Genomic DNA, 22,403 nt, shown 5'->3' with positions numbered 1-22,403 from the left:
GACTGTAACAACTTTTGTCAGATTTACTATGTTGCCATCTAGTTGTTACATAAGGAGTCACGTCATAACTGACTTGAGCTGGTTTCTTATAATATTATGGATAAAGGACCAATAGAAAAACCTTTCAAGTTGGGCTGAAGATGCTGAGATATTAAATAACTCAAAGCAACTTTCTATATCGCCTTCTTTTGCCATTCTGATTTTCTTTGCGAACTACATTATCAAAAAGCAAGGGCTTTTCTTGTGTGAATGTGAAGATCAGGATTATAACGTAGAATATGACGTGCACGCACGCGAATCGCGATACTTATATAATTATGACGTGGATGTGGCAGTTTATAATGTTCCTATTAACTTAAGAGCATATAAAAATTCCAGAAGGGAAGTTAGTTTTTAAAGCTTTTTTTTTTTTTTTTTTTTTTTCTTTCATACATAACAGTAACTGTACCAAACGCCATGTTTTCTTTTAATGTTTTTATTTGTTCTGGATTGTGTAATTTACTGTTTCTATGTTTACGCGTAATTTATATGTTGAATAGAAAACAATATTTTAAGCGTAATTGCACTAGCTTGGTGACAGTGATAGTAACATTAATGATGGTGATAGCAGTGATCAAGATGATGATGACACCAGTGGTCATGATCATGATAGCGAACAACAATAATTTGAGAGAGGCTCCATTCTTCTTACTGCAGGTAAGTTGGTTTATATTTTTAGAAGTGGTAGTAGAATCCTGTCCAGAGTCCTACCCTGCCTTCTCATGGCACGGACGTAATGTTCATAGTTGTAGAAAACAAGAATACGTCACTTAAAAAAAATATACAGTCAATATAGGCATAGGTCATCAAACTGTTTGGTGTATTCTTATAACGAGAAGTTCCTTTCTTAAGTACCACAATGTTCAAGACCAACGGGAGTATGGGTACATTTACACTGCAGCCTTGCTGCTCCCACATCATGCATGGATGTTTGGTGATGATGAAACAAACTCAGTGATCTTTATTGATGCATTTATCCTGCAATAGCACCTCTCGCCTTGCTGCTCACTGGTATCCTCGCCACAGCGATGATCACAAACTTGTTTGATTTTTCAAGCCTGGACCATTGCCAGGCATTTTGAAACCTGTGCTGTGAGTGTGCTTTCAAGGAGCCTTTCTCCACTTTGTTTACTACACTATTCATTCCCTGTGCCATGGTTGAGAGAGAGAGAGAGAGAGAGAGAGAGTGAGAGAGAGAGAGAGAGAGAGAGAGAGAGAGACACACACGAAGTTCTATGTGACATTTTTTATGAAAATAAGCTTTTTTTTATCGAAATGAATTGTACTTCTCATGCACTTTTAACACTACAAATATTATAGTAATATTCTTGTTATTTTGTTCCTATTAATATTTTGTCAAGGTTCTACTTGAATATTCACAAGTTATTTGAGAAGGACAAGCTTCCATTAAATCTTTCTTTCGTAGGTACGGTGCACAATAATACAAATTTTAATGTCACTTTAGGTGCATTTGATTACCATTGCTTAGTACCTGGAACCATATCCTCGCCATTCCATGCATTAAAAGTATTACACCAGTAAGTTATTGTTATTTAGAATATAATAATATATTTGCAAACTGTGTTCGCCCTGAAAGATCATACATTGACACATGGTGTGGTAGCACTACACAATACATTTTGCGTTGTGAGGTTATACACTTCTCATATGAGTCGTATTTGCTTTGATCTTAAGGGAGAATATTGGAAGCCATATCGATCGTCTAGTTCAAAAGTGCGACAACTAAAAAAAAAAAAAAGTTTTGAGATATCTTCAGTTGAAAGTTTCAAATAAATCACCTAGAAAGGAATAGATTTCTGGTTCATAACCATGACAATTAGAAATGAGTCACTATTCAGGACGAGTATATCACAATCTTCCAGTTCATTAGTAATACATTTCGAAATGTACTAATAATGAATTAGTAAAGTCCATAGTTATAATTACTTCTAAAGCAGTTTATTTCGTTTTTTTTTTCTTTTTGGTTGTAAATATGACTTATCTCAATATTGAATCGGAAAGAGCTCCGAAAGGGGCTTTCAGTAGTATAAATAACTAAAAAATGGCAATTTTTTAGTTGTCGCACTTTTAAACTGGATGATCGATATATTGTCTGAATATTGTTGTTCTCATAAGACATCTGATTGAAACAGTCATTGAGGGCATAGTTTAGAAACCATTGTGTAAGTAATTCTATTTTTTGCTTCTCTGAAATTCATCTCGACTATTTTTATAACCTTTCTGTGCCTTATCATGTAACTAAAGATATGTTATGATCTATTTTAGGACTGTAAATTCTACAGATTTCATAGACAACTGACTTAAAGTAATTGAAAGGGAGAAGTTGCGGATGCATAAAGAAAAAGAATTACAATCATTAAACAAGCATGATGATATTGCCTTCTTCACACCTCTTCTTCGTATGTGAGGCTTATGGACCTCTCAGTAAAATGATTTTTAGGATTGAAGTGTAAAAAGTGTTTATGAAAAGAGCAAATGCCGTTGACTATGGATCATTGACTAGGAAAGGCACAAACCTTTACAGCTTAACTGCAGAAGGTCTTGCACAGATTCATACTTTGCCATCATCAAACTTCGAAATTTGAGACTCATCTCATTTACCATCGACTTTCCTGCCATATCCTGGTAACTACCAGCCTAGATCATATACCCAGATTGCTCGGCCTTATAGGCTTTGATGGTAACAACTTTTGTCAGGTTTACTATGTTGCCATGTAGTTGTTACATAAAGAGTCACGTCATAACTCCCATTTGAATGCAGTAGCGACTGTACTGTTATCTTGTGTTCATTTACGGCAGACAGGTAGCGATCCTGGCGGTTGTTCTCTTCAAAGTGCTGCCGATTTTAACATAGGGATGAGCAGTCTGTTTTAAATATATGATCTAGGATACCAGCTTCAGTATTTCGTTACCAACAATGTACAGTAGTGGCAAAAAAAAAAAACCGGACTGCCCCTTGTAGCTGATTTCAGAGCCTTGTTCACTCCAGAGCATCAGTGCATATTCCTTGGACCCGAAACCACCTGTGTAGTTGAACAACAGCCACGCAGCTGGTTACTGTTTTTGTCTTCATTGAATGGCTCAGGTGCTTGGGGCGCGCCGCTATCATGCAAATGGTCGCAGGTTCGATTCCCGTGGCAGGCAATTTTTTTTTAAAGTATACGATAATAATACTCATTGTCACAGCTCATGAACCTAATTTCATTTTAGTAAAACAAAATGTGGATTATTATTTGGCCTAAAAGAATAAAGATTTATTTGGAAGATGCATCTGGTCTTCCTCTAACAAAACAAAAAATATATTTAAAAAAATTACAAAAAATACAAAAAATAATTAAATAAAATAGGCTATTGAACTACTAATATTTTGTCCAATAGCCTTCAGCTTTTCTGACAGCTTCTGCTTTCCTAGGCATGGAATCGACGAGCCTCTGAAAATAGCCAAGATCCTGGGTGATCTCCTCCCAGGCGTCAAGAACATGTTCCCAGAGCTCGTCACAATTCCGAGGTGGTCTGTCTGCAATCAGTTTGCGCGTCCTTCCTTTTAGTCTGGCCCACGCATTTTCGATAATGTTCATATCAGGTGAAAGGGGAGGCAGAGCAATCTCTTCGGTCTCTGGCCTCTCCGACAACCATCTCTGAACACCCATCGACTTGTGTACTGCGTAATTATACTGCAGGAACAATAATGGTCCATCTGGATAATGTTCACGGGCGGAGGGGTAAAACACGTGCTGCAAAATATGAATATACTGATCCATATGCAGAGTCTCATCTATCTGCTGTAGCATTCCTGCTCTGTCTCGAGATATCCATCCCCAGAACTTGACGCTAATGCGCCCCTGCTTTGGGTTTGGAGCCACATAAGCACAACTGTGCCGTCAGCCAGCCTCGCGATAGACATGAACAGGTCCTGCATAACTAGTCGAGATCTGGGATTTGTTGGTGAAGATGACCCCATCTAGACTGTTAGCATATGCGAGGTGGTCTATGGCTTGCTCCTCTGTAAAAGTTGTTTACGAGCAGCCCTATAGTTCCTAATACCCGCAGCCTTAAGGCGATTGCCAACCATCTTACATCCTCCAGGGAATCGAGAGGCAGTTCGTAATTGACTTGCAGATATAAAAAGATTACGCTCACGAATTCGGAGCAATGCCCTGTCCTCTCTTCCCGTTGAAAGTCTCAGATGCCCAGATCCACGGTGTCTTTCAACCCCTTCAGTTTCTAGGTATTGATGAGCCCACCTCTTCGCAGTAGTTTTTGCCATTCCTAGCCTATCTGCAGCCTGAGATATGGAATATCTGTCATCTAGCAGAGCTGTCAGTGTGATACGTGTTTTTCTAGCAGTGGCCTTTTTAAGGAGGATCTATTCATAGCATTCTGTATCGACTACAAATTTGTAGCTGGAAATACGAGTAGGTCACCTTATACTAAGTTGACTATCAACAGAAACGAAATATTTATTAAAAAATTAGCCACCCTTTCCCAAAATCAATACCATCATATTCAATTGCATTAGTTTGAAAGGCATTAAATTTGTCTTCGAATGCCATTAGAAAATAAGCTGGTAAAATTCATGTTCTGGGAATAATAAGTTAATTAAGTAGTAAAATATTGCTGCAATCGAAAAGTATTGGGAATACATTTGAATAAGGAACAAAAAAAAGTTTCCTTCCCAGGCAGGATTCGAACCACAAAAGTCTTAGTTACCAGTCTATCATCCTGTCATTGTGCTACGGAATCACTTGAGAACCAACGTTCCTTGAGAGTCTGTCATAAAATGATTTAAAAGGAGACTACATCTTATGAGTAGCTTTAATTTAGAACTAATTTCACGTAATTTGCATTACTTATGAAAACAAACGTTTCTGTTACATCTCTTAATTTAATTTAAGTATCATTGGATTGAGAAATGGGCTACATCAGAGTCGAAACTACAACAATTTCAATAGATTTCTCACTATCTTGTGAAAGCGGGCGTGGCATGTGCAGTGGCTCATTTCAGGGCTTTGATTATTCCGTTGGTCCGGTTTTTTTGCCAGTACTGTACACAGACTAGTGGACCTACATCGTCACAGGGGAATCATTAAGGCTAGAATCGGTAAAAAAAACCATTAAAAATGAAAATTTTGTTTTTACTCTAAAATATTTCAGTTCTCTATATCTGTGCTTATTTTGGCCCTGTAACAATTTAAAGCCCCTCAGGACGAATTTGAAGGGACCAGAGTGATAAAATATTATATCATATATGTGCCAGACATTGATTGACACTCATTCTCTCGATTTTCCAATTTTCAGCTCTCCCTCTATAGGAGGAGGCCTTTGCCTTTAACGAGACATTTTTAGGCTAATCATTTCATTTCATAACATTCAAGATGCTCTAATGAATGTAGCTTTTCTCCAATCTCAGTGAAATTTTGCACAGATGGCAACAAAAGCATGTGAAGTAAAGTGATACATGTTAAAAAAAAACTGAAAAATTAGTAACTAAAAGAGTAAATTTTTTTTCTCAAAAAGTAATTGGAAGAATATGAAATGCATGGTTCATATTTTACATACTTCAGGAATAAATTAAATATACATTCAAAGAAATGTTATAAACTGTGAAAATTGGGGCAATTCTAATTCAGTATTAAAAAAACAACAAACAATTATAAGTAAACTAATTGCAGTATCAAAGTGAAAATTTGTGTATTGCATGTCTACATTGTAAGAAATATGTGGTAAAAGTTTCAGATTAATTAGTGTAAAATTGTAGAAGTAAGAAATTTCACAAATCCTTAAAATATAGAAAAATTAATATGAACATAGGCCTGCCTTGTTTTATTTGTCTGAACTTCTACTCTTCCATTACTAGTAGACCTATATGCCTCCATTGTATTTTCTCGTCCTAATTTATGATTTGCCTATCTCGTCTACTGTGCCCTGACTTATATGTCACCAATCCATAGCCTTAATCTTTTCGTCAGCGCAACTCTCGATTGTTAGTGAGGAACAGTTTTATCGCCTATTGCAAAATAAACTTAGGAATAAGGGATTCATTTATGGCATTGCTATAAATCAATAGTAAATTGCTGTCACATCACCAGATGACATCAAATGTCATGTAAAGGACACACAAATTAAGACTTTAAAAAACAGTGAAATAAAATAACGCTATTCATTTGAAGTAGAGAATTATAATAATGAGAGAGAGAAAGAGACTCTCTCTCTCTCTCTCTTAGTTTTGAAATTATCATGATACATTTGTTACTAACAGTACAGTGCCATGCCAATAAATATTGCTTTGTTCATGTATAGTCGGGCTAAGTTGCCCCATGTTTTAATTTTCGAATTAACTTTCTTTAAAATTAGGGCTAGTTTTTTTTTTTTCTTCTTTCAATTTCGACCTAAAGATTCTTTAATAGTCAATCAGTCAATCTTCTTAATATATCCAGCTGTTTGCTGACAACATAAAGTCCACTGTACTAGTCTATTCAGTTTTTGTTTTTCACGAGAAATGAGGGGTATTTTGATCGGTAGATGCCTGTTGCTAGTAGCAGAGTTTGAGTGTAGGCAATATATACTACAGGGCTGTGTCTTCTGCAACTGGTACTGATTTTAATTTACTTCTTCGTCATTTTCTTGGTAAAAGTGACCAAGTCACATTCCAAGGCTTCCAAGCATTATGAAAATTTAAGACAATTTTATATTAAAAACTAACAATATAGCACATTTACCTTTAAAATAACTTATTATTAACATCTAAAGAAGTACAGTTATCTTTGGATGGATCATTAAAACATTTAAATCCCTTTTCCCAACAATTTTGCATTTTGGACTTGTGGTTTATAGATGGACAGTATAGAAGAATGTGTTCCAGATCTTCTTCATGATTATTACACTACAGACAAGTATGATTATCAGAAATGTGAAATTGGTGTAGGTACAATTGTGCAACAAATATATACAAAAACATTCTAGCAACTCTTCACAGCGATTTCATTTGGTAAAAAAGCATAGTTCTTTTACACAACAGACCTCTCAAATCATAATATAACAGCAAGTTTTTCTTTGACTCCAATACAATGTCACATTATAGTATGTTGTTTCATGATGTTATCATTGATATTTAGTACTACAGAACTTAATTTTTTTAGCAGTATGTTGTGATCTACACAATAAAATGCATTAGCGAAGACACAAAATATCCTTTGATGTGTAATTTCGAATTTATATAATTTAGTACTTCATCCAGAAACCTAAAAGCAGCATCTTTGTTGATTTTTGTTTTATAAATCCCAACTGCTCTAGAACTAACATATTCTTGGATTTAGAATAAGCTTAGTGATATAATCTATTAAAACTTTCTCAATACTTTTAAAAATGTTAATAATGATATGAGTGTATAGCCTAATTACAATTAGCAATAATGCATTTATCTCCCTTTTTGTATGTTGGTTTTACTATTGAATAGAGGAGGAGATATTATTTCAGAACAGGCTTTTAGAACGTTACTTGGTATGTCATTGTATTGAGAGATTTTTTTTTTTTTTTAGATGTTTTATCACATGATTTCTGCTGCAGTAGTAGTGGGAATAAATTTTAGACTTGAAAATACAGTGTTAAATGTCTTTAATGTTTAAGGTGTCAATAATATTTATATAGAAGTTGAAAAGAAATTTACAATATATTTTGGATTCTCTACTTTATAACAATTGATTTTAATAAAATATTTTTATTCTTTGGATATCAAGTTTCATTTTTAATAATATGCCAAATAGCTAGTTCTCTTTTATTATCTGAACTTTTATTTTTCGGTTCATGTCTCTTTTATAATTTTTGATAAACATTTTACAGTAACTCTTTCAGTAGTTGAGAATATGAGGATCATTACTGTTCCTACTCATTAAAATATAGATTCTGTGTTGTAATACATGAGGTTTTAAGTCCCTTGAGTTATCCACATGTGTATACTTTAGAATTCTTTTACAACCTTGATTGAAAAGCATTCGTTAATATAATTCTTAGATATAATGAAAAATGTATAAAATTTACTATTAATATCAGTGGTATCAGTACTGTATACATTTTGCCGAAGTTTCATTTTGTATTCATGATTTTAAATAATCAATAGATTCAGCATTTATGATTTTTCATAGTTTGTAAATTCATATTTTGATATTTTTCAGTGATATTGAAAACATTGAGTGCATCATGTTCAGACAGACCATTAATTAAAAGTTCTGTTGAACAAGAGTTGAATGTACTTGTAGCCTTAGTCATACAGTAATCTTCCCAACCAAAACACAAGCTGAAAGTAGTACAGCCATCTATAATATTTTTATAGATATAAATTTCAGGAAGTGAGTTTAATTTACTTTTATGGAAACTTTCTGAGGGATAATCTATTTGCTTATCACCACAGATCACAAATTCCATATGTAGTTCGTAAAATCTCTTCAGTATGTAATAAATGCAAGTTGGCTGTATATATTTTTTTAAATCTCAGACACACGCCGTATAAACTCACATGATAATAAAGTTTGATATCTGACCAGCAACTTGAGTCCCACAGATTTCAATATCTTGTTCACTATAGAAATCAGACATCAGTTTTACTAAATAGTAGAATCTCTGATAAAATACAAGCACCCTCTTGCTGGAGGACATGTGTACAGAGAAGAGGATGAAGGTGCATGTTACATTTTATCATTATTGGTGCATTGCAGTTCCTTGTTCAGTGAAAAAGTGTTTTTTTTTCTATTTTCTTTCTTTACATATTTATTGTGTATTTCCTACATTGTTCTTAAAGACTTTACATATATGTACATGCTAATACACGTTGGTTTAATGAGTGGCATTGTATTATACAGTTTCAAAATTGGATCAAAAGATTTTGGTGTTTTCTAGTGGCAGTATTTTCAGTATGGAAAATCTTTAGCTCTTTATTTCTTATCCTTTATTTACATTAAAAAAGATTAATAATAATTAATATAGTAATTCTTCGGTGGTAGTGGGTTTTTAAAAGTACAGTAATCCCCTTGTATCCACAAGTTATATGCTTTGAAACCTATTGCAGGTAAACAGAACCGTGAATAATAGAAAACCCTATAAATATCGAGTTGTAGGTTGCTACTGCAGCACGTGTTAGGACTAAAAAGTAAATAGTGGTGGTAATGCCACTAAGAACAATTTTGGTATTAATGAATATGAAGTGCAACTTAATTTTAGATTTTTATAAAAATCTTCATATTAAGATGCTAGTCACTAAAATACAATATGTAGAAGAAATGTTGCCGATTTTAACCATGGATAACTGAAACTGTGGTTACAGATACAGATTTCATGGATAAGGGGGGATTATGGGTACTTTAATGTTCACATGAACAGTGTTGCTGCTATAACAATCTATTGATCAAATTTGTTAAACAGGTATATTTGTAGTCATTGTGTGTAAATTTTGTACCACCTTTAATGAGAGCTATCTACTAGTTGAAAATGTATTATCTCTTAATTCATTTCGACTCTGTTATTTTACCACCTGGAACTGATTTGCTTTCAAGACTGACTTCATATTCAGAAAGAAATTGAAATACCAACGTAATTCATGAAAGCTTTTATAGATTCAGGTTGCCAGTAGCAGGTATTGTTTTTACTGAAGCATCTCTTCTTTTCAGGTTTGCCAGACAGTTTGTTTTTCATAATTATGGAATTACTACAGATGTTTCCATTAACACTTACCGGTTGGATACATGTAAAGTATTAGGTACAGGCCAAAGGAAATCAAGTGTAATTGAGAGTGAACATTGGCACAAGATGCTGTATTGTGAGATCTGTGGGAAGAAGTGCGTGTCAAATGGACATTTAAAAGATCATATGGTGACACATAGTGAAGATCGACCATTTTCCTGTGATATGTGTAACAAGAAATTCAAACGACCTTACGGACTAAAGATGCATAAAATGATCCATTCAGGGGAAGTAAATTTTTCTTGTCACCTCTGTAACTATGTAACATCCACCAAATTTAAACTCGCTGTTCATCAGAAGCGACACTTCAATGAACGTAGCTTTAAGTGTGACCTGTGCAGCAAAGGATACTATAATAAATTTGAGCTCGAGATACATAGAGCAGTGCATGCAGATGTGAAGCCCTTTCAGTGCGAAGTTTGTGGGAAGACATACACATACAAGAACAATCTGGCTTTTCATATAAAGAAACATGATCCTGAGTTTAAGCCCAGAAAAGTCTTCCAATGTGAAACATGCGGTAAAACTTTTGTGCGTCGAAACTCACTCAACGTGCATAGAAAAAAACACATGGGAGAGAATCGGTTTGTTTGTGATATTTGTGGGAAATCTGTGTCCAGCAGGGACACACTGAAAGTTCACAGACGGATACATACTGGGGAAAAACCATTTGTTTGTGATGCATGTGGTAAGAATTTTAGTGCACCGAAATATCTGAAGTTGCATAAGCGTTCACATACTGGTGAACGTCCTCACACATGCAACCAGTGTGGTAAGTCTTTTACCCAGCTTTCTACACTGACAGTTCATAAGAGGTACCATACTGGTCAGAGACCGTATGAATGCAGTGTTTGTTGTAAAGGTTTTGTTACCAGGACATTGTTGAAAGTACATGAAAGAATTCATGAACATTAAAATGCGAGTGCAGGTGGTAATCTCTATGGTGTGCAAACTTTCTTCAGTTTTGTGTACACACCTTGGTTTCTCATTCGTCTTGATATGAAAACATTTCAATTATGTGATCTTTTGTCACTGTACTATATTTACCTGTAATATGCTGTCATTTAGCATTTTTGCAGTAATTTAGAATCTATCTCCTGCATCATCTACTTCTGAATGTTACATCTAAGATACAGAATGAACTAATGTTGACAAATCTTTGTTTTTAAAGGTAGCTGGAATGTATATTTTTTTTTCGTGAAATTATCAATTAGAGATTGTAACATACTAAGGTGTTGATGCAGGTTTTTGCGTATTTGCACTATGTCCTAGATACCAACGTTTTTGAGCTATATGTACATTATCAGCGAAAGTAAGGAAATACTGTAAGGACAGGGAACAAGGAAAGTTATTTGTGGAGTCCGTTATCAAGCATTATTCTGTAGAACTATATGTCAGATGAATGTGGGATGAGTATGTTTAGTAGTGGGAAGAGGAGAGACAATTTGCCTTTGGCTAACTTAATGTGTTTCCACAATGATCTGCATCACAAAAATGAAGCCCCATAGGTTTAGTTGATCCAGATGGGTGGCTGCTCTAAGACCCACTTTCCCTCCTCACCATTATTGAAGTGCATCTTGCTTGTGATTAAATAAAGTATGCTTTAGATTTGATTTTATCTGAAGGGGAAAGACATGCACACACTCACTAGGATATTACTGATAAACTGACCTGCTTCTTTGATGGTGGATCCCAACATGCAGCTCCGAAATGTTGGATGTTTCTATATCTGGGACAAAGTACTAATACTCAAAAAGTTGACACCATGTTCATCACCATGGAAGTAACAAATCATACTTGGATACTGAGGTGTTATCGAAAAATGTTTGTTCTTCTGTATTTCTGTATTGAAATGTTATTAATACCTGTAATTATTTTGAGAAGTTACATGAATTGGCTGTATATCTGTATATAGTAATCAAGTCATATTGTGAGGTGTAACAAGCTGTATTGGGATTAATGTAAATGTGGAAAAACCACAGTTTTGTACTTTGTGAAATTAGGAGTGTTACGATTAATAAAGTTATATGTTACAGTATATTTTTATTTAAATATTGAGTACTTATCTTCAAGAACATAATTGACGATGATAAAGGGGTTTGTGGACAGATGGGGCTTGTGTATTTTTATATAGTACCAGCTCTTGTGTAGACTTCTTAATTTTATCTAATTCCATTACTTTGCTGTGCGAGTTTGATAAAAATGATTTCTATTGTTTCAAATCAGTTGGGAAATGTTAGTGATTCATGGGTATGTGTTGGCGAAGCAAATATTTTATAACTTCTTCTTTTATACATGCTTTCTATAAAGTATTGCAGGTAATGGAATTTGAGCATTGTAAATATCTTCAGTATTGTGTGATTTCCATTACTAGGCCTAATAAGTAATTGCAGTATTTTATTTAACATTGTTACTTGTCATTTATGAAATAGTTCAATTGGGCGCTCAAGAAAGAAATTTTTAACAACACTTTGGTCTAGTTCCATGCTCCAATATATAATTTGCCCACAAAGCTTGGGGAGCAGGGGGACAAACAAAAAAATTCTATGATAGCCAGTGTTTTGATATTGAATAATGAACCTTTAAAATAGGAACTAGCTTGTTGTTACATGAGAAGTCTAATGGAAATAATGAAATTAATTTTGCAGCTAGTAAAATTATTGATATTGATTGATCAATGCCAGTTTCAGTTAGTACAATTCACACATGTATGTTGACACATGTTCCACACAGATGAAGTCGACCTGGTTGGCGAGTTGGTATAGCGCTGGCCTTCTATGCCCAAGGTTGCGGGTTCGATCCCGGGCCAGGTCGATGGCATTTAAGTGTGCTTAAAATGCGACAGGCTCATATCAGTAGATTTACTGGCATGTAAAAGAACTCCTGCGGGACAATATTCCGGCGACGCTGATATAACCTCTGCAGTTGCGAGCATCGTTAAATAAACCATAACAGCACACAGATGAACAAGTGAGATATTTTAATTGACACGTTACCATTCTCATCTCATAAGGACCATACGCAGTTGTTATCACAGTGACATGTTACCAAGAGTTGAGATAGAAGTAATGGCCGACCAGGATGTGGGATTTTGCCTTTATTCATCATGATTCATAAAATATAAAGGGATCCTTTAAAAAATCTAATACATTGGGCTTCCGGCTTTATTTCTTCATTGAGTAGAAGCCACATGAATATTTTAAGTAAAATTTTAGATTTTACTGTACATTATAGGTAACTTCATGACTTCTTAGGTAATATTTAAGTCTGAAAAATGTTGAGTGCAGCCTGAATGCTGAAAGTCACTTAAGTTTCTCTTCTTTCTAGGGTTGGAAAGGAATTGAGTTATGCCATCCCCCCTGTGGGGAACTGTTTGAAGTGTGAAGTGTGTGGCATAATTGTGAATGCAGAGGAACTCTTGCACCACAAATTGAACTCTCATTCCGAAGCATTGTGTGGTGTATGTATTACATCCTTTATCAACAAGACTGAACTGAAAGTGCATATAAGAGAACACTCAGAACTGAAGTGCAGAGTATGTGGAAAAGTGTGTAATAATCTGTATAGACTGACACGGCACCTCAAGAGCCATATAGATATCAGACTTTATTCCTGTGATGTTTGTAACCGAAGGTTTAAACAGATGTATGAAGTCAAGAAGCACAAGAAAATTCATTCTGACGAAAAAAACTTTGTTTGCAAAATATGCGATTATGCTACATATGATAAAACTTACATGAAGTTACATAAACAGAGACACTTCGGAGAATATAGCTTCAGATGTGATGTGTGTAACCAAGGCTTTCACACACTGATTCAGTTGCGTGCCCATAATATTGCGAAGCATGATGAAGAGCCATTTCAATGTGAAGTTTGTGGAAGAACCTATTTGACAAAGCAGTCACTTGTAGTGCATGAAAGGTCGCATCTTCCTGGTTACAAGCCAGTGAAGAAACACCAATGTGAAACATGTGGGAAGACATTCCAAGCAAAGAGTGGTCTCGTTATGCACCTTACATTACACACAGGCAAGAACTTATTTGTTTGTGAGGAGTGTGGCAAAACTGTTAGGAGCAGAACATCACTTGTTGATCATATGAAGATACATACTGGGGATAAACCATTTGTTTGTGATGTGTGTGGCAAAGCATTTGGTAAACCAGGTTATCTTAAAGTGCATCTTCGTACTCACACTGGTGAAAAACCTTTTTCTTGTGACATCTGTGGCAAGTCTTTTACTCAGCAGTCAACACTTATAGTGCATAAACGTTACCATTCCGGTAGTCGCCCATATCAGTGTGACATCTGTAGCAAGGCTTTTGTCTCTAAGACTTTGTTGCGATCTCACCAGAAGATGCATAATGTCACCATTGCCTGCTAAGTGCTTTGTGTCAGATTGGGCTCGATATTCAATGTCCAGTGCAGAATTATAGGTAGTAATAATTTTCACTTAGTCTGTTCGGAATTAGAGTATGGAACTAATTAATTTATTTCCCTTACTATTTCTCTGAATTTCGTTTATGTAACTGTATGGTATTCATAAAGAGATGAAATAGAGATTATAGTGTCACAGAATAATTGTCATTTTATACACTGTGATGTTTTGTATTGTATTGTTGTTATACACCTAGATTCCTGGATTCGATTTTGAATGAGAAATAAATAGCATTGTGTGTCAGTCTGTCAACTTTTGATATGCTTCTGGATACTGAAACTGTATATAGATCTTGAGATCTTCAAAAACCTTCATGACAGGGTTGGGGCATAATCTCTAGTTTATTGATTCAAGCTTCAGAATCTGCTGTCAGCTCAGAGATCGTCAGAGACATATCTTTAAAGTAGGGTCTGTGAAAGGGAAATGACTAGTAAATTTTACCACTTACTGTAAATCTACAAGATTGAAATTTTGGCTGTACTTATTCTCCCTAAAGGTATTCTAAAATTTTAATCATCTTAAAAATCAATTTTATTCATTGGGGTTTGAACCTATGAATTTAGAATGAAAAAATACAGTCTGATCTTTAAGATGCACTATAGTAGTGAAATAAGAGAGAACTCACTAGATACGAGGATTGTAGTGGTAATCCTGGTTATGTGTAGGCATGTTATCTTTATAGTCGAATCAGTCATTCATAATGATTACAAGACCCTCTTGGTATTGGGATAGTTTCAGACAGGTTGGAATGAATTAGAGGATACCGTAAAGAGAGAGAAAACCGAATAGAGTAATTTCCAAATAATCATACTAATTGATATTGATATTTGTCAGCGAACTTTACAATTCATAGTTATAGGTAGTGAATAGTATTTTTCGAGTTAATAAGTGACCAATATTAGTGATCTAAGATAAAAAAAATGAGTAGATGAAAAGATTAATATCAAGGCATCAGAGTAGTGAAGGTGGGAATAGTAGAAATTATTGATGGTGCACATTAGTTATTATAGCGAATAGTGATCTGAATAACAAATCGGCTGTAGAAGTGATCTGAATAACAAATCGGCTGTAGAAATGAATTGGTATAAACAGTAAGGTATATGTGAAATAGTGAATAAATAATGAATAGGGATGCAGAACTGGGGAAGAGTGGGCATGGTGAAAGTGTTGGTTCCCCATCCACAGTCCACCGGCGTTGAATGACGTCACTGTGATGTTTTGCAACCAAGTAGCACAGACTCTGAATACAAATCCCCTCTACCCTACCATGTCAATGATGCGTGGGGTGAAAGGAAGTGATGAGTGATGTATTCCGACCTGTGACATATGTCACAATTGGTGCCCAGTTCTGCATCCCTGAAATAGACGATGGACTGAGCATCAAGAGGGGAGACAGTTAGTGGGATTAGGGTAGTTTTATTAAAGTATACTGCAAAGAAGTGTTATTTGTAATGGTTGTTAATGGTGACACTGTATATGTGAAAGTGTGAGGTCACCATTACATGTAAGAAATGCTGTGACGAAATTTACTGTATATCATATCATAGTTATGGTTAGGGATCGTATCTTTATGCACTAAAACATTTAAAATTTGCATTCAACTATGCACTACAATGTGGGAAATATGCACCAAAAATGAAACTATGCGCTTAAAACAGGTCACTTTATTTAGACTCACCTAATTACATTTGTCATTCCCTGCAGAATGTAGCATCACAATATACAACTGCAAGTCTTTCAATATTTTATGGAAACAAAGTATGGCTATTGTCCATCAAAATGAATTTATAGGCCGAGAACGATTAGCAAAAACAAACCATAGCTCAATAGCAAGATTAGAAAATTATTCTATGAGACTACTATGGCCATCTGAAATAGAGGCTAATTGTATTAGTCAGAGATTAAAGCTCCTTATATGTTGAAAGCAGGAAAGGCCCTCAAATTATTTTATTCAAATCTATTAATGTAACCTGTTTAGCACATGAATTACACGGTATTGCAGAAATGATAGGAGAACTGGATTGTTTAATTTATTCCATGGAATGTTACTGCAAATTAAAGCCTTCCAAAGATTGGATGAAAATGTACCTGACTATTTTGAAATGCATATACAGTATATGAGTAATAAAATTTATTGTAATGAAAGGTTTAACCATCACAATAGTTACAAAAAACATTGCCATTTTCAGTACTCACATTATTGGCTCTTTGATTTTAAAATTGTATCTGATAAATGACGACCACTATTTCATACACAGTTCCGAAGCCTTGTCTGTAGGTAGCACGGGGGGGTGGGGGGGTTATCTGGCGCCCAATACCTAAAATTCTAATTGTTTACACATCCAGAAAGATGGAAGTAACCTCGTCAGACATTAAGATGATTGCATCATCATTCAGGATATTCAAAATGGACTGTGCACACACTCTTTGTTTTTCTAGGTCAAGTTCACTTAAATCTTGGACTATCACCATTTTGTGGAGTGGAAATGAAGATCCAAATGCAGCATTCTCCTAGCACTGCAGTCTGACATGTTCAAAGCAGCAGCATGTTGTGAGGCAGGGTGATATGGACTTCTGATAATGGACTAATGCAAAGTGTCCACATTTTCCAGGGTACAAACAGTATGGGGATGACCCGTTGGTTTCTTTTTTTTTTGAGCTGAGCTTGTCTTTCGAAACTTTCTGACCCAAAGCAATATTGTGTTGCGACTGGATACAGGGCTGTGATGATCAATATTGAACACTCTATGAAACACTAATTGTATTTGGATAACAGAATCGCCGATTTTAAAATAGGTTTCAATTACAAATGCATGTTATCATTCGGTCCACTGCTCCATCTTATCTGAAATGAAATGAAATGAAATGGTATTGTTTCACAAAGACAAAACACTAATCAACACTTACCTCACTGAATTGTGGGACAGGTACAGTCCCATCGAAAATCGTTTGGTTATACTGCCGGTCCCTGTATTAACACATGACTTGGGTTTGACCTGTGTAAGAAGTAGTTGAAGTGTGTTGTTCTTTTGCCTCTCCTTTGGTGCAATATGTGCAACAGTTCTTGAATGTTGTTCAAGCTGAAATTTCTTCTCACATTTCACTTCTTTTGAGCAACCTTGACATTACATGACAACACCATCGATTGAATAGTCAGTATTATCCGACACCCATTGTTCTTTAAATACGCACTGCTAGACTTTTCTTTAGGCATTATCGTAAACGAAAGTTTAAAGAAAAAAGTAACACTAGCTGAAGAGACCTATCAAGATCAACCCTCTGGGACTACACTCTACTATTATGGTCAAGGGAATGCAGGAAAATCCTATTTCCTCCATTTCGAAGTAGCCTGGCTACTTCTTTGTATTGTAAATGGTAAAAGCAAAGTCTGTTACTTGAAGACTAGGAAATACCAAGTGGCAAGGGATATTCAACACACAGGCAAAACAGAATTATTAGACTAAGCTTATTCAAATTGTCCTTAATTTCAAACATATATGCCGAAATATTTTATGTTTAGAATATGTAATAATGCAAATAATCTGCGAAATATGCATTTCTGCTTTTTGATCCACTATCACTTTAAAATCTACCCACATACATCCTTGTTCATTATTATTATCATTATTATCATTATTATTATTATTATTATTATTATTATTATTATTATTATTATTATTATTATAAAACATGGTCAGGATGGAAGTGTCATGACTCTAATTTTTTTTAATGTATAACATTAATGTATAACACTTTTATTGAGCCACCAATGCTTATCTACTAATTAATAGTCATTTACATGAATTAGTTTTTCACGTGAACGTTTTCGATAGCATTTTTTGTATCATCTTCAGATGCATATGCATTATACTTAACAATAACAATTAAAGTTTACAATTGATTGAAAACCTAGCCCATTGGTGTGTGTGTCATGAATTTCCTTTTCGTGTTTTTGTGCGTGATTCATTTGTACATGGTTGTCTATCGTAATATCTTGTCTGTTGTTAATTAATAAAATACTAAGCCTTCATAATCTAATCAATGTCTAAAATACAATAAAAATACAATGTGAAAAAACAATATAAAACACTTGTTTACACTACTAATTTTTTTTTCCGTTGTGGACAGGTTTCTTTGTTATTCAGATGTGAAGTTAAAATGGAATATTAATCATTTGTATAAATAAAAAACAAAATGACATGCCGCAAATTACCGAAAGTACAAAATATTCCGTTTAACACCACTGACATTATATTATCTTTCTCTTGGTGAATCTTCTTGATGAAAATGTGATTTTCTGTATAAATGTTATCGTAACTTTTTAAACACTATTAAAGTTGACTAATTACACTAAATTTAATATCTAACACTATACTATAATACTATACTCTATATCACTGCACATTAGAAGTCTTGAATTCTCGCTTATCTAATTTGTTTGCTAGTTCAAGGGTTTGCTTTGCAGAATAGGTCCAGAAATTGGCATGGTCTTTGAAAGGCATGAAGAATCTATTCTCATAACAGTTTCATATAATTCTATGTGAAGAGGTAACTTTCAGAACGTGTTTTGTCACATTTTCTTTTAAATTTGAGATATCAGTACCAATGCCTTCTTTGTCATCAATTACATTCTGTTCAATATTATTTACTCAACAAAAACATTTTGTCCCATTTAAAAACGGTAAACAAAATCAGGGTTTCAAGCAAAAGAGATTTTGTCCTCACTCTGTTTTTAGATCAAAGAGTGTTTTGTCCAACTGACCAATGAGAGTGTTTCATTTTACAGACAGCTGAGTATATTACCTAGTCAAGTGGCATGATCTGTGTTATCAGTATGTGATTGTTTTAGGTTAGTTCCGCAATGAAGAAGTGTTACTCAACAAGTTAATTAAATTTTAATGATTAATAGTCAATTGGTAATTGTGTTGTATTGTGATTTTGTGTCAAAATAGAAGAATCAGACAGTAGTGTGAATGTTGGTGAAAGTAGCAGTGGGAGTAGGAAAAAAAAAAAAACCGAAGTTTTTCAAAATTCAATCAAAAGTATTAAGGTAGTGTCAGCCTAGGAAAGCTCTAGTTTTTAATCCATGTACTGCCCGTGTCTCACGTCCTGAACCGAGAGTTCCCTAGTGCTTATAACCACGCCTCTTAGGTCTGCTCGGACCGGCACGTCAGCTGCAGCGTGGCGGCACGGCAGCATATTACATGTTCTGAAAACATTATCCTATGCCATTACAGGGGTTTTTACTGTTTATAATACTGGTTACTGTAATCGTAGTTACCACTATCGCTATTATCTCTGATGGCGATTTCCTAAAATGTATGTATACACTAGGCCACTCTTTGTTCAGTCTGGACAACTGCTGATTTACCATAGAGCAGCATTTCTCAAAGTATGTTCCGGGGTTCCGTGAGCCCTATGTGAATTTAAATTTTATTTTATACTTTTTTACTTGGTTATTTAACGACATTGTATCAACTACTACCGATGGGATTGATGATAGCGAAATAGTATTTGGCGAGATAAGGTCGGGGATTCGTCAAAGATTAACTGACATTAGTTTTACAGTTGGGGAAAACCTCGGGGGGGGGGGGGAAATCCAACCAGATAATCAGCCCAAGCGGGAATCGAACTCGCTCTCGAGCGCAACTCAGGATTGATAGGCAAGCACCTTAGCCGACTGGGCTGCTCCGGTGGCTATTTAATACTTAGTGGATACTATGAAAATGTATAAATGTTACGAAAATAGGAATCAATAATAACATGAAACCACCAATAATAATAATAATAATAATAACCCAAGAATATGCTTAATAATAATATGTTTAATGAACATCTAAAACGGAAAATACCCATAATACTCACTGGATTCTCTGCGTATGTGTTCACTAAAACATAATATCGAAAAGACAAAATGCAGAAGTACAGTAGAAATGAGACTACAACTTTCCGCCATAAAACCAGATTGCAGGCTTAAAAAGCAAATACATTAGTCCTACTGAACAGAATTATTGAGATACTAGCTTTCACGTGTCTGTTAATTATTAAATACTAATAAAATATTACAAGGATTCCGCTATTACTCTTTAGATTAAAAGGGGTTTTGCGGTGGAAAAAGTTTGAGAAACACTGCCATTGAAGAAAGAGTTTACGGATGTGTACACGTGATAACCATAATCGCGATTAGGTCGATAATCTCGAGTAGAGACTGTAGTGTACCACTGGTATTAGGGTACGGCCACACGAGCTACATTTGTCGCAGTTTTCTGCTACAAATGAAGCTGCCGTAATTGTCGCAAAATAGGTGGCCACACGGGCGCTACAATTACTGCTAGTTTCTGCGTTAAATGTCGCTACGTGTGGCCACATGACATGCCACATGTAGCGACATTTGTAGCAACTTTCTGCGACAAATGTAGCTGGAATTATAGACCGCATTGAGTTAAATGGAAGCGGCCACACGGAGCAGTAAGTGTAGCAAGTTTGGCGCCGTCTGACATGTTAGGTCTATTCGTAACCAATAATTTCCCACCTTAAACGAATTAACATTGTTGTTAGTTACTGGGAGTTTCTTATTATAAAATCCATATTTTTAAACTTTAAATTTATATTAATATTTATTTCCGCTTTACTAATTCCCAGAGGAGACTCAGCGAGTCAAAGAATATACATGTCAATAGACTTTTACCTACTAACTGACAATACATAAAGAATAAATATCATGCAAAAGAAAACAAAAAAATTGTAATAAAAGTACAAACAGCCGTGTAAAATGAATGGTTATGCTTTAATTTTTTAGGAATGAGATAGAAAGCGAAAATCAAATGTCATGTAAAGGACACACAGATTAAGACTTTAAAAAGAGTGAAATAACAAATCAAAGTTATTCATTTTACAGTAGAGAATTACAATAATTTAGCGCAATGTAAATTTACAAATGCGTATGGATACACGCGTAAGCTAATTTTAAATACTATTTTCTTAATCTTATTTCTGTTTTTTTGTTACTTCACCAGAAGTTACAGATTAGACATGCTCTTCCCTTTCCAATACATGAATTTCTGAAGCATCTCCAAGTAAAAAGGAGTTTTAAACATGACCCAAAACACAACTCAAAGAGGCAATCTGTTTGTAACATATTTGAGAGATATCTTCTAAAAGAATTGTGTCTTTTTTTTTTTTTACCGAATGAATTCGCTGTGAAGGGTTTACTGGAACGCTATTGTATAAATTTTATTATCGAAGGAAACCTTTGGTCGAAAATGAAAGAAAAAAATGTATACTCTCAAAGAACGGTATTTTGAAAAGAGTCTAAGTAAACACATCTATCATAAAAGTTCTCTTTTTCTTGGTTTTGCAGAATTCTTATTGGACCTTGCGGCAATTTAAACTTGACTCTTATATCCCAAAATACAACTCAAAGTGGAAATGTCTTTATAACACAATAATATTTATAAACAATACTGATTTGTGAGGTCTGTCCTGCAAAAGAATTGTACGTTCTTTTTTTTACCAAACAAATTGCTGTGAACGGCTTGCTAGAACGCTTTTGTATACATTTTATTATTGAAGAATTCTTTAGGTCGAAGTTGAAAGAAGAAAAATGTATGTACTTTTTAAAGAAAGATATTTTGAAGAGAGTTAAAAATAGGGAACTTAGCCTGGACTATACATAAGCGAAGCAATGTTTATTGGCACCGTATTGTTAGTAACAAAATATGTCTTATAGTCCTATATTGGCATCGTATTGTTATAAATCTGTCATGATAATAATTTCCCATCTAAAAGTCAATCTCCCTCTCTACTTCACTCCCTGATAAACATAAGTTAATTCTGTTGTTATGATTACATACACATACTGAGAATTTCAACCATTAAAAAAAAAACGGGGTTTCCTTCAAATTTGAGAATGTCTTTCTCCCATTGTAGGCGTACATCTTATCCAATAGAAAACAGAGTTTACGTTCTCTTAAACATGATAGATCACGTTTCTCAGATTATTAAATTTTGGGGGAGGGGGAAACTGAAAGGTGAATCTTAGGGTATGTTACAGTTTCATGTCTCATAAAGTTTTTTTACCAACAAAAGACAATTTTAACGCTAAAAGATAAGCGGGGGTGGTACAAACTGCGATATCTTATAGCTAATTCGAGAGACAAATTTCACTGCACTCATC

At 34.7% G+C, this 22,403-nt stretch overlaps 1 protein-coding gene across 1 annotated transcript in view; it reads left to right on the top strand.

Moving 5' to 3' along the window:
- The window catches only part of LOC138701530 (zinc finger protein ZFP2-like), a 581,888-nt gene that overhangs the window by 156,936 nt on the left and 402,549 nt on the right, over positions 1 to 22,403 (top strand). The window lies entirely within an intron of this gene.

This window comes from Periplaneta americana, chromosome 6, assembly GCF_040183065.1.
Source record: "Periplaneta americana isolate PAMFEO1 chromosome 6, P.americana_PAMFEO1_priV1, whole genome shotgun sequence".
In the NCBI taxonomy this organism is placed as follows: Eukaryota; Metazoa; Arthropoda; class Insecta; order Blattodea; family Blattidae; genus Periplaneta; species Periplaneta americana.
The sequence above is the reverse complement of the archived record's forward strand: the minus strand, read 5'-3'. Positions and strand labels throughout refer to the sequence as shown.